This window comes from Solea senegalensis, unplaced genomic scaffold (genome assembly GCF_019176455.1).
Source record: "Solea senegalensis isolate Sse05_10M unplaced genomic scaffold, IFAPA_SoseM_1 scf7180000014836, whole genome shotgun sequence".
In the NCBI taxonomy this organism is placed as follows: domain Eukaryota; kingdom Metazoa; phylum Chordata; class Actinopteri; order Pleuronectiformes; family Soleidae; genus Solea; species Solea senegalensis.
Window position 1 is genome coordinate 6,130 of NW_025321143.1, and position 14,339 is coordinate 20,468.

Below are 14,339 nucleotides of genomic sequence, written 5' to 3' on the forward strand. Positions count from 1 at the left end.
CTTTTTTACTTAATAAAAGCCCTAAACTTGTGGTATTTTCATTTATATTCATTATTGCAGATCAAAAGATTGATATATAACAAAAAAAGTGGCTTTATAAAGTCATAAAGTGTGTTCTTTTATCAAACTCCAAATAATTAGAAAATACAAATTAAAAATAAACCATCCGGTTCACGTAACGTAGCCTGTCGGTCGCAGACTTGCTCATGCGCGGGGTGTTCTCATGCATTTAAGTTTGGCAACCGCTCGCTAAATTGCTAACGTCTTTGCTGCTAACGTTAGCTGTGGCTGCTTTGCATTGACGTGGTGGGCTAAACTTGAGCTAACTCCTTCTTACACAGAAGTCTTATCACTTTACCTTTATTAACGGTGCCGTCGGGGCGTTTTAAGTAAGTGTCGCGTTCATTGGGCCAAGAACTCACAGACAGAAACAGTAGAGTTAGAGATTAAAAATTAGATAAACGTGATTAAAAAAACTTACGTGCTAAATATGACTGTATTTAATGAATCGCAAATTAACGCGATCATTTGACCCTAGTCATTACATTTCCCCTTACACAACTGGTCACAGGGTTCAAATGGGCCCTTTTTCTACTGAGCAGTCCAGTTTGATTCTGTTCAGTACGTTCCACAGTTATTTATTTGTGTTTCAATTGTCAAAAGCTGTGAAGGCAACCAAAATAACCGATCTGTACCATCCCACTTCCTGGCACACTTCAGTTTGGCTGCTGTTGTAGAGCTAAACACACAGCAGTCATTGATTAGTTGAGGGAATCAACAGTTCAATGGGAACGGAAGCGTCATTCTCTTTGAAGAAATGATAAAAAATGTCAGTGGGTTACACCGTGTCACGCTAGTATTCATGTAGCTGACGTTTGCTAATGCCATCCACTCTATACGCCCTCGTAATGTAAATGCGAGCCAGATCAGGGTTTTCGCGTCCCACACTGTACCACGGTGAACTGATCTGCACTATACGGCCTGGAGGAAATGCTGCTTAAGCTTGGGGCCTCAGGCACTTGGCTTCTTCTCCGTCCCTCATGCAACATGGCTGTGCAGAGCTCTGCACCTCAAAGCATAAATCATTACTACAAAAAAAAGAAAATAGCATCTACCATCACACTGAATGTTCTTATTAAATGCATTTTTACACAAATAATAAAGAATTATTATTATTATTAGTTCCACCTCCGTCATCACATAGACCAGCTAATACACAAAAGTATCACCATGTGTAAAAAGTTTCTTTGTCTGTTAAATTCTGTGATCGCTGGCATTTGGATTGGAAAGATGTGACTGAACGCTGGTCTCATGCATTTTAAGTTAGTTAAACTCATGCAACATGTGTATGTAACGCTCAAGCATGTCTTGAATAAACTTGGCGTTCTCGACCTTTTTCACAGCAGATATTTATCACCATGAACAAACACCGCTTTCACACGCCGGGGGCATGTTCCACTGTGTTCCCAGAATTAATGATCCTGTATGTATACTATGGCATTGCAATACAACACATCTAATGGTACCAGGTGAGATTTGGATGCACAGCTGACACAGGCAGCGTGGCGTAGTCTGACTAAGACAGGCAGTCGCACGACTTGGAGAAGATCGATCTGTTGGCGGCGTGCGCCTGACTCCGCCTCCGTCGATGGCGTTATATCTCTCTATAAGACATGTATTGAATCAGTTTCCTCTTGACCTTTACGTCAACAGTGAAGGGCGAGATGGACAGTGGGTCTTCTCTGTAGCTGTTGTCCTTTCTTTTCCAGCAACAGTGCTGCAGTTTATACGTCCTCTCCTTCAACATTACATGGTGTGACTTTAAAACAGGTTTTAATGTTTAAGGCAAAAATCAAGTCATTGTTTCCTCAGAGGTTTGTGTTCACACAGCAGTCGTTGTCTTGTTGTTTTCCTGTGACTGCGATGAGCTTGAATAGTTTCCACCTGCCTGCACAAAACAATGGAAAAGAATTGAAAGACTTCTTCAGTATCCACCGTGTCATCATTGTCTTCGAGAGTTCACTTCATCAGCGTGTGCATCATGTAAATTGCAGGGGAAGGGTGGGTGCACGCTGTAATTTCAATGGAATATGTGTGCTTAAATTAGAGCGTGGCGTGGTTAGAGGGGGGGCAAATGCAGCGAGGCGCTGAGGCCTCTGGCTGGTGATTGGCTGCGTGTTGTGCTAACAGACAGAGCCTTTCCACTGGTCGTGACGGGCGGTTCTGATGTGGTCGACCACGCAGCTCTGATGACGGGGTTGCATGTGTTCCTTGACCCTGACCATAATGGACAATTTTTACCCGGCGGAAGAAAATTACAGCCCCTCAGGAATGTTTCTGTTATTATTTTTCCTTCCTCCTATAAAATAGAAGAGGACATTTCAACTTGTAAGCCATTATAAAAGCGTCGCACCAAACAATCCGCTCTGGGAAATGGTCTTTTTGTTGCCGTCCATGTGGGAGGATAACAGATGATTAAGCGAGACTGGGGATGAGCTTATGTGGATGTTCCTCTAAATTAAACACGAACAATCAACACATTTGACTGATTTCCTCATCTGTCAGCCTCCCACTACTCACGACAGGGCACGTATTCAGTGTTGAAGTGTATTTGTCACTCAGCTGCTGTCAGCTGCAGAGGGAGTGGACAGTGCACATTGTGAGTCAAGAATGCATAAAGGGTTTTCATTCTTGAGCAACACATGTATGAAAACGTTCCCACACGAGCTTCTAACAATATAACATAAAGCGGAGCAATTTAAACTCCCCTGAGTTTTAAATCATCCTCAAAATATATCTCCTGGAGGATTCCTCCAAACCAACCTGTGCACGCTGGTAAAAAAAAAGTGACTCACGAAAGTCTACTCCATATAAACTGAAATTGCTTGATATATTTGGCTCAAGTCATTTGGGTAAATTTAATGGGGTCTGTAAGAAGTTAAATAGAATTACCACATGGGTCAACACTAAAAGTGATGCTGGTTTGGCTGCAGCGGCTCCAGCATCTGTTTAAAAGCTATGAGCCTGACACAAATGGAGAACTCTGGCTCGCCCTCAGACTCCTCTGGAAAGCACAGTCCACTCCACACTGCACTCAAACAGGTGGCTGAGCTGTGCAGTGAAACTCCTCATTAGGATTTAGGTCAAGATATTCTGTGGAAGTGTGAGACACAAACAGGATTGTGTTTTTTTTTTGTTGTTTTGAAGTTTGGAGATAAAGATCAGTGAGATTAACACAGCTTGAATTCAGGGAGTGGTTAGTGTCAGGGTAGCGAGGTAACGTCAGTGATCATATCTGCTGTGGAGGATCAAAGCTGAAGAGCTCCGGGCCTAGAGGGACCTCGCGTCTCACCTCGCTTCACCTGTTCTGTCAGGTGTTTATAAAGTAAAGGTATATTTAAGCTGAAGAGGGAAAGCAAGAAGGCGACATTTCATACATTTTACACAGTGTTATGGTAATGAACGGTGTCATGCATGCGCGCAGATCCAGATCCACCACCTCTGTTAAGTGAATTGCTCTTTAAAAACAACCCTCGTTGCCTGTGTGGTATCTCAGCACATGCCATGAATTTTAAAACCTTTTATAGATCCTGATTCCCCACTTCCACTTTCAAACACACACCTGAAAGGACGTACCTGTGGTTTAGGTTACGACCACTAAACACAAACCTACACTTTAGTCAAAGCTCTTTTGCAAAGGACAACATTTTAGCGTGGTTTCTCACCGTATACAGTCACGTTATTGTCTAAGATACATGAGCTGCAAGCAAGCGAGGACAGATCTGCATACTCCTACTACTGTATATGAGTATATGATTATAGACTATCAAATAACATTTGAGTCAAGAGTCAATAAAGATACCATTCAGCGTTCAAGAGAGTTGCTCTGCATTTCCACTCAACTGTAGTTCCATTCATATAGGAGAGTTTGCATCTATGTATCCTACATGTACATGAGTGATGGACACGTACGTTGAGTAAGTGTCCATGGTAATTGTCTCTTCCTCGATCTAGGCAGGAGCAACTCGACTAGAAAGATCTCTACGACATGCAGCGTGTGCGTCTGCATACACGTGAACGGATGAAGGAATTGATTTCACACGGACGAATGGGTTGTATAAAAACTGACAACTTTGTTTGGTACCTGCTCTGGTGAGGTTCCAAATGAGCTGAGCCGGTACTTAATGTGATGTCGACCACTAACCATGTGTTCTTGTGTTCACAACACAAGAATCAAAGCGAACAATGCTGAACTGTAGATCAGTTAAATAAAACATGCACCAGTATCCAAATCTGGTGTATTTAGCGACAGCACTGCCGAAAGCCGGCGACCGTGAGCCTAATCACAACCGAGTGAATGGTGGTTTGTCTCTGTGTATCATCCAATAGGTTTCCAGTTGTAAAAGTCAGTCTAGCACTGGTCAGATTGCAAATCTCTTCAAAGCAGGACTCTGGAAATGTATAATGGAAAAGTGCCATAACTGCTTCATCCACCCTTCCACCAAACAAAAGTGTCTAAAATCACATCAGTGCGTAGGTCCGGCAGAGAGCAAGGACCACTCAGAAAACTATTCTAGAGACGACACACACACACATCTGTGGCCGCTGTCCGTGGGGCTTTCCAAGCAAGAACAGATTTCAGGCGTCCACGTTCACAGATATGACAATGATGGATCTTTTGAAAACCAGACACGGGTGATAATGTCCGCTGTGATTAATGACCAGCCCCAGTTTTTAGATTTCTGAGTTGATATTCATACAATTTTGAGATAAGCAGACCACATTATTTACAAGTTAGAAATTCAATCTCTAATGACGTGTCGTATGTGATGAGATAATAAACTCAAGTCGACAAACTCCCCTTTGCTCTATTAATGATCACTCACGTTAGAGTCATTTTGAAACTGACGTACTATTTGCCGTAATGATGACAGGAGACTTTGGTGCGCTTAATAACACCGGACAATCGCCATGTTTAAAATGCACACACAATTATTTCCTCTCTCTTTGTTAGACAATATAAAGCTGGTCAGGCTGCGAGATCCCTGGTGTATTCTTAGTAAAACAAATGAATGTTACAAAGGAAGCACTTCCTATTATGACACATTAAACTAGAATAGTTGTGAAAAAATCTGCTGTAATGGCAGCAAGGGAAACATTATGTTGCAAGTGTTTCCGGTTCACACACGCGGAGCCACAGCCTTTGATTTAGACTTGTAATTTACAGCTTGAGCGCCTGATGATCTCCTGTGGGCATGAGAGTAAATTGCCCCGCTGTAGATGAGAAGATAGTGATCACAGCATAGCAGCTTTAATGTGCTAACAGATGTCAGCCAAAGGTTTTCACAGAGAGCGCCAAGTGTTCAAAAGTCAAGTCACCTGAGTCGAAAAGGTCAATTAAAGAGGTCCTGTGAGGTAACTCAGCTTCAGACGAATAACCAGTCTTGTATTAAGTACCTAAAAGTATCTTTAGCTAGTTAGTGTTTGTTCTTTGTTTGCTGTTCCTGAAACATTCATTGAAGTGATTCTTGTTTTTGTATAAAGGATAAAGCCTGGTTTTATATACATATGCATATATATGTATATGTATATATATATACACATATATATGTATATACATATATACACATATATTCATATACATATATATATATATATATACACATGTACATATAGTGATTACATTATACAGTTAAGTACTCTCTTTTTTCCACACCTCACATATCTACATTCTACATTAAAGCAGTAAAAAAAAGAAGGCGTGTGATAGAAGTGGGAAGTTTCTGGTCTCATACAGTGTTTGACACACTTTAAATTTGAGGTCAATTCATCGTTACTTTGTTAAATACTCCATAAAAAACTACTACCAGTAACATTTCTGTGATGTTTTGCATTTACATGACGTTAATAAACACATACCATTTGCACCATTGACTGGTCAAAGTCTTGCCCAAGCAGTGGAGGAGCTGGAGTGTCGCCCACTCCTGTTTTGTCTTTCACACAAAATGTGCCTGTCATGCTGATGCATGAGGAAACGCCAACAAAGTAACCACCATCTGGATATCATGCACTCTCATACCAAGTTTTATGGCAAAAAGAAGATTCAGGTTTATTGTTTTAACTTACAAATACACATTGAAAGTCATTTCTTAAGCTGAAGTAAGAAAATTTTTTTCTCCGTGTGCATCACTTGGATTTCCCGCATTAAAACATTCAAACTAATTGACGTTCTATGTACAAATTGTTGTTTTTTTTTTTGCTCCATTGTGAAATGCTGTCACAACCTCTGAGACGCTAATCTCAGTAATTGCTCTGAGGTGGGTGAAGGGTTGCATCCGTGTCTGCAACCTCACACGACATTTACAGGTTAACGCCACACCTCCGAATATACAGGAGTTACCACATTACACTGAGCTATGAGGACATGCTGTGTTTGAGCATCAGGGTAATCCTATTATTTATGGCTAAGATTAACAATAAGTGCCACTGTCGGTGTGTACGTTTATTTTGGGAGAGCAGATGGTTGTAATTTACGTCTGAAGATTGTTAGTTTTTCAATCTAAAAGCTGCAGCGCGTTTGAATTCTTCAACGTTCTGTGTCTTGTGCAGAAGCACATCGTATGCTAACCACGTGTGCAACCACCCGACCCCAAATCATAAATGGGGGGGGAGTTTAAAAGCTCTCCGGAGAGACCCCATCATTGTGCCACTGAAATATATACCCATCGAAAAACCTATTTCTGCTCTGAGCCTCTTGATGTGGTCGACTTTCTATTTTTGCCTCACCCTTGAATTTCAACTGAAATAATATTGTATATCCCGACCCTACTCCAGTTGCAAATTATATGAGGGGAATCATCTGCTGATAGGATGAATCAGAGCAGGCTAACCAGCACAAAGTCAAGCACAAGTCACAGTGATGTGTCCTCAAACCCCTGTCCCAACGATGCATCCCAAAGGTTTATTTTTACTCCGTTGTGAATGGTTATGGCAGCAAACCGCCATATGGCTGTAAGATTGAGTGGTCTTGGTGGAAAATGGGGACGGAAATTACAGAGTGAGAGAGCTGGTGTCACACAGGCCTTTCATTCCTCTTCTTCTCCATGAGCTGATTGAGTAAATACACAAGGTCTCTCTGGGACTGGGAAACAGTGACTGGTTCGGGTTTGTGAGGATACTGGTCGCACCTGGAGACGGAGGCCTGCTCTTTTTCATTCAGCAGCGCCTGAACTCACTTTAGTGTCACATCGTTTCATTAAAGGAACGCGGCGGTGGAAGACACACCCGTGGACCCCGAACCTGAAGTGACATACTGTAGTGCCAATACACACGACGCAGACCTGCTCTGACAGAGGCGACATTCACACCGCTGTAATCTCGTGTACCATGAAAATAATCTGGGAGACGGGGCTGGAAGGTTGTAATCCAAGCAATGTGGTCGTGAGTGACACATTATCGGTGTCAGACCTGCTTATAAACGGCTGGACGTGTACTGTAACAGAGTTTTGGCGTCTGGAACGCTCCGTGAAACCCCGACGAGGAGTTTCCTTCTTTCCTGTCTAGTCTGACATCTACGACGTGTTCCTGGAAGAGAGATGCTGCTGCTGCTGCTGCTGCTGCTGCTGCTGCTGCTCACTTCCCTCTGAAGGGCAGACAGTCCATACTGTCCTCTTTGTGACACCAACAAACAGGTCCACAATTAGTTTTTCTCTATTTTCTACTTTTCTGTGTCAGAGCACATCACCAACAGCTGTCCTGTAGCCATGATTGACACCTTCCCATCATGAATGTGAAGGTGTCACTGGCAGGACCACAAATGTCCATCCATGTAAAGTCTGGTTTGGAGAAGGACGTTTTGGAGCGGAATCGTATTAAAAACTTGAAAAGTAAAACTCCACTTGAAGTGGTGATAGATTTGAAGGCAAATCCTCTTTAACTCCACTGTCTTTTTATGTCTCCTCCGTGAAATCCTCCTGGTTTGGAAAAAGCAGCGCCGACTTTTCCGACACGGGCTGAATGCTAACGTCTCCTTTTGAAAACATTTCATAAGACTACATTCTAACGTGACCTAATATTATTTATGAGCTAAAACACGTATTAGCCGTTACGTTTCCACACCTGTGAGCGACTGAGCATGTTTTCCACTGATCACACACAGCACAGCTGGAGAAATGTGCCAGTGTTTGGATTAGCAGCAGTCGGAGCTGCTTGTGCACGTTGGTCTTGCCTGAACTGTCAGTGCGCATCAGGTTTCTGGGCCTTTGGGTGATTTAAAGTTTGACGTTGACCATGTTGTACACGGCCTGATAGTCGTCAAGAGTTTGTGGCGGCGCGGGGCACGCTGTACATCATAAATGTGTTTACTTTGCTGCTGTCTATCCACAGAGCTTTTCAAAGAGCGAGTATAAACAGCAGCCCAGGCGAATTTAAAATGAGACGCGACGTCGAATCCAAAACCATGTAACCTCAGCGAGCGGCCCTGTCCACAAACGTGAGCTCATTGATTTGACTGTAATTACTGGTACTCTTTGCATTCAGCCATTGTCAACTGTTAATGTGAGCCGAGTTGCCGTAAGGGGACAATGAAGCCCCGCTGCTAAACATCCAGTGAGTGACACTGATGTCAAACACATGTTTCCCCCCACAGCCCAACAGAAATAGACAAGCCTATTTAGAGGACTGGTTTGCATGCAGCCTCCAAGGACTGATGTTTGCAATCTGGGAGCCACAGCGGGTTTTTACATGATCAGTAATTCAAAAAGTGGTCGGCTCAAGAATTCCTCCTGTGCCTCTTTGTTTTGCTGTTGCCATGCACTTGTGCTAAAATATCGTTTTGATGCAACTGGCCGACATTAAGACAGCAGAAAGTATGTCGGACGCCGTCCAAGGCCTCTCAAATGTCCAGAGGAGAGGAAAACACAAATGTTTTCAGTAGCGAGGAGTGAAACCCAGAGGCGTTCTGGTCCACAATCAAAGTGAATTAGTGGGTTCTGATGAATGTGTCCATGTTTATTACAGCGGCTCCTGTCCAGATAACATCCAGATGGAACTTTTGTGGACTTGTAGCTGGTTAAAATAGTCATTTGACGGTTGGTGAACGGAGCTTTGTCCACTTTGGCACCGCTAAAGCTCTGTAATTGTCATTACCCAGAGTGCAAGGTGTCTTTGTGCTGCCAGTGCACTTGCCTTTCTTTCTCCCAAAATAAAGCAAGGACATACGGTTACTGAAAGCTGCTACAGGCCTTTGAACTCACATCTAACAGCCAGGTGTCCTGTGCTCTCTCAAAGAGGACAGACAAGGATTTTACCTTCTATTGTGCTGCAAGAAAAGACTTCTCAATTTCCAGTCGGCCCCGAGCAACATTTATTTTGAGGGTTTTGTTGAAAGAGAGAAAAGAGACTCGGGTCTTTAAAAGGCCGACGCGACATGAGCACATGAGCGGTTTCTTCTCGTGTTTTATGTGCGTGATAAAGGACGACGTCGTCTTTAACAGGACGACTTCCGTCTCATACAAACCAGTCACACGTGGAGTATGTTTGTTTTACTGGGGTTTTGCTCTCCAAGAATAGCAGCGTCACTGACCTCTGTGAAAGGAAATCATTGTTCATTCTGCTCTGAAGGCTTTGGAGATTTGTCATCGCACATACAGCACCTCCACGTTTCCACATTGTCCTCGAGCGGCGCAGGGCATGTTGTCTCAGTGTTACTCCACAGCCTGGATGACAAAAACAAATGTGTAAATATTGAGATTTGAAGAACCACTGGGTGCATATTTAGAAAGCCATAACTCTTGTCTTTGCTTTCAGTTTGGATAAGAGTCTAGAGGACGACAGACCTGCAAACGGACGGAACAAACACAGCCCTGCTGAACGCAGTCAATGCCTTTTTTTGAAAGTATGCAGGGTAGTTCTCCAGCAGCAGACAGCGTTATATACGGACTTCCTGTCATTGTCAGTGAACAATTCCTGAATAACACGTAAGGACTGTCGTCTGTCTGACTGACACTGAACCGTTTACTGTGTCAAATCAAATGTTCTTTATATAGCACACCACTCCCAAAGTAATGGGCAGTGACGGTACTGCAGGTGGGCCGTGAAAGGCCATTCATTCATTCATTCATCGTCTACCACTCACATAACATGAGGGTTACGAGGCCGCTGGTGCCAATCCAAGCTGCCATGGGGCGTTTTAAATGTCTGATAGATTTGAATAAATACGTATAAGACATAAAACAAAGCGATTGTGTTTAAATTGTGTGTTATTTTTCTTTTATCTGAGCAGGCGTCGTAGCCGCTCTGTCGCTCCACAACAGAATCATGTTCATCTTTCCCTATAGTTCAGAAATGACATGAAAATCACATGAAAACAATAATACACACACACACGGCGTATGGGAATTATTCATCCTCGTCTCGTGAGTTGATCAGAGACGTAATTCACATTATCTCAAGGCAACTTTGCAGAGTAAGGCAGAGACTTTACATTTTTATACAGACAAATCCAACAGTTCGGCATCAGAGGAGAGGAAATCTCTGAAAGGACCAGACTCAGACAACTAATCCATGATGTGATGTTGACATATTGCCAATCGATAATCAACTAAGAATGTTCCATCCCAGTCAGAAGTACATCATCAAATAATTAGATGCTGACACAATCGACAGAGAAGTAGTTAAATGATGGTTAATAACACAAGTCACTATGAATAGGTGCTTTTGTAAAGGGTTAATGTTACAACCTGTCGAGCTCGACTTATACTCTACTGGCAGTTAGTTAATTACATGTCGCTTATCAGTTGTAAACTGATAATCTGGTAATCAAAATAAACTCTAAATGAGCTACATTTGATGTGCTACCTAATCAAACTATGCTCCTCATTATAGGTCTTTAAAAATAAGCTGAAGTTAAAGTGTGAATATTGTTTTTTTGCAGTGGTAAAAGCGTTTTAATGGCTAAAAACAGCGAACACGTGAACGTGAATGTGCTGGAATGACGGCACACAGTGCTGCTCGTGTGCTCGTGTGTCTGCACAGGGAAACAGAACCAGCACTTCACCAACAAAACAAAATATACACAGAGGAAACAATAAACTATTTTCTCTCTTGGTTTTAAACCCCTGAAGTATCTGTGGACCTCCCTCTCTAGGCTGCTGTCAGATATATCAGGGTAAAAGGGGGACCACCCACTCTCCTGTGGAGGTCGTACCCACAGGTCATTACAGTCCTACTTAGTGTGAAATAACATGGTGTGTGCGTTATGAGGGGTTGCAGTATACGCGCTCTACTGTCCGCGCCGACCTCTCGCACTTTGATCTGCGCTGCTGACGACGAGCAGAAAACCCTTCAACGGCAGTAAACACGGCGACTTGTTTAGCCTGACGTGCACTTTGACCAACTGATACAAGGAAAGTGACGTAACGCGAGGCCTGCCATGAGGCAGTATGACCTACTGTCACGTACTGCACTGCCATGTCTTCACCGCGCTATCATTGTTGGATGTGTGGGCTGGAGACACTCCCAGAGAGATTACAACAGCGTCTCAAGGCCAGCACGTTGTTCAACACTCAGCTATATGCACTTTAAACTAATATTGTTCTAAAGTCTACACAGGAGGATGGAAATTTGCCTCCACTTGAGGAATACCCTGCTGTAAAGCCAGGCCCGGGACCACACACTGAGCTCCTGGTGTTTTTCAACCAGCGTAACAACTATTTCAGTTCTGTCTGTGGGAGGAAGTCCTTCTCATTCTGTGGCTTCACCTACAGTGGAGCACCTTTTCTCCACAGAAGTGCCTCAAAAGTGACTCATGTGCTGTTTGTATTTCACAAGCGAGGGTGACAGGCTTCACACGGATGATTACGGGGCACTGTGCATGCCTTAGAGGGGAACGACCTGTCTTGACGTCACGCTCTGATCAGAGTCCTGATGTGACGCCCGAGGATTTCCCTTGGTTGCTAGGCGCCGGGGTTCCGTTTGTAGATCAACACGGGATTCCTCAGGGTGCACCTGTGTTTGAAGTCGACGCTGCCACGCTGTCATACGTCCTTACCTGTTGCTTCATGACTGCTGTTAAAGTATCCATAGTTATTTTCCATTGCCAATAACAACCACCATATCTGCCGTAAAATCAGCGACAAACACTTCAGGGTCGGTATGGCAACCAAACAATCACTCGAGGGGAAAGGTGAAGTTTGTCTTCTTTTCACCTGTAGGCACGAGAAGGTACATTTTCTTTGATCAAAGTTGTGTAACTGATAAAACAGTAATTATAGTCACAATTCATGACATTATCCAGTGTTTGTATTTTGCTAACATGTCATTTTCAAAGCCACAAAGTATTCTTTTTGAAAATCTATGCAGATAAGAATCTGATGATGCTTTACTGACACTTTAGGTACGTTTGGCAGATAATATACAGTTTAGTTTGAAAGCTGATTCTCATAATATCATTGCAACAGCTGCTGACTTTGGTTTTTGTTTTTCACACAAAAGACACAAACACGGGCTTTACAGTCCCCTTTTTTATGCCCCACTGCCACTTGTGTGTGTTCTAACCAGAGCTGTGCTGTGGGAATTTTATGATTTGGAACTGAAGATGCTTAAATTATTAGGTTACTAACAGTCATAATACTGTACATATGAATAGACAAGCCTATAAAAATGTCCTCGATCCAACACCAGAGCCTCAAGTGAACCCACGCAGTTAAACCGGCAGATGTGGATGAGATAAAGTGGATAAATCTGGTCTGAGCCATTACTAGGCTCATACCTATCATTCAGATCACTGCTGGGTACGACGTGTCTTCACATGCTGAATAAGGTTGTTGAAGAAAAAGCGTGCGACGTTACACAGAAAATAAAACTGCTCTGCATTACTTTATTTTTATTTTATTTTGCAGCTTGCAGATTTCAGATAAGAGCTGGTTCATCTTAATGGGAACACAACACTTTGTAAAAGGTTCTGTGTGGAGAATTGAGGTGAAATTATTTTCATTAGGCAAAAATTGAAGATAAATGTGTTATATTTGAGTAAGTGTGAGTGTACAATCACCTGATTGAGTGAATTTTAGCTTTTCATTATCCCGGAATGAGCCTTTATATTCGGATCAGGAGGCGGGGTCATGACCCGCTTTGACATGTGCAAAGTGCAACTACTTCCTGTCAAAACATGAAAACATGAAAAATGAATGTCAGGATTAGGGATTTTAAATAAAATAGTATTTAGTAGTTAATGCACAATTTCATGTTCATAGTAATTCTTACAAAATAAAATACATGTATTTATATTTCATTTTGTCTTAGAAAATAATAAATATATAAATATTTTTTTATATATATCTTTCGTTTTATAAGCTGTTATCATACATTAGCGGTAACAGGAAGTCGTCACACAGAACAGTCAGGTTGTGACCTCCGCTCGATGGAGGTCATTTGTGCCTAACTGCCTTGTTATTACAACAGTGTACAAATGTAACATTGGTTCTTCATCACTCTTGGAAAGGAAGGATGTTTTTCGTTCCATGACTTTTGATTGTAGAAGAGCTGGAATGTTGTATTTCTATCCTGGTTTTACGTTCCTCTCAAAAGTGATGATTTATTTGGCTGATTTTTTTATGACCCGTCCTTTGATCGGTTTATGTTGTAAAGCACACACCTGATTTGTCGAGGCTTTGTTGGATAGTGCAGAGAAAACGGCAGTTGGGAAAAACAACACAACTTGGCAGGTGACTTGATCTCTGGAACATGACAGGAATGAAAACAAGCCCTGCTCTGCTCTTCTTTAAAAGAGGACACATTTACACTAAGCTCTTCAATATCGCCATCTGCATTCATACGCTTGAAAACATGCGCGCGGCTGTCACGAGGAGTTCCTCTCTCACTGAGCCAAAGAAGAGTTTGAAGCCCAATGAAGTGAATTCTCGTCTGTGACACTGAACACAACTCACACCTGCTCTGTAACGATCACAAGGAAAACGTGCGTTTACCTGAATAATACGTACAAGTGGAAATGTTGCTCTAGCACCTGCTTCGACTGACGGACTGAAGGGATGACCTCACGCAGGACCACTGCACTCTGCCTTGGCGCGAACAATGACCCGTCTGTGTTCGTCCATCCTACATTTCTCTGTGACCGCTGACCACAGCTTGAGTCACATCCTTCCCAGCTCTCCTGCATGTTTACAGAGTGCTGGCTTTCAGCTGCCCATGATATCACAGGCCCGCTGGTATTAAGAGTCCCACTGTGTGAAAATACCTCCAGCATGGGATGGAAAGAACCATCCAGGGTACGTTACGACCAAAAGCCTGATACAGGAAACCCCCACCCCCAGTGTGTGTGT

The 14,339-nt window shown here is 42.8% G+C and overlaps 1 long non-coding RNA gene across 2 annotated transcripts; it reads right to left on the reverse strand.

Moving 5' to 3' along the window:
- Nucleotides 1–373: 373 nt before the first annotated feature.
- LOC122761588 lies at nt 374–14,299 on the reverse strand. 2 transcript variants are annotated; one of them, XR_006358563.1, is made up of 4 exons: nt 14,001–14,299; nt 12,050–12,206; nt 9,584–9,716; nt 374–1,948 (listed from the first exon to the last, which is right to left on the reverse strand). It is a non-coding gene; the product is annotated as an uncharacterized LOC122761588 (long non-coding RNA). The 2 variants fall into 2 exon arrangements; XR_006358564.1 differs by lacking the exon at nt 12,050–12,206.
- Nucleotides 14,300–14,339: the final 40 nt, after the last annotated feature.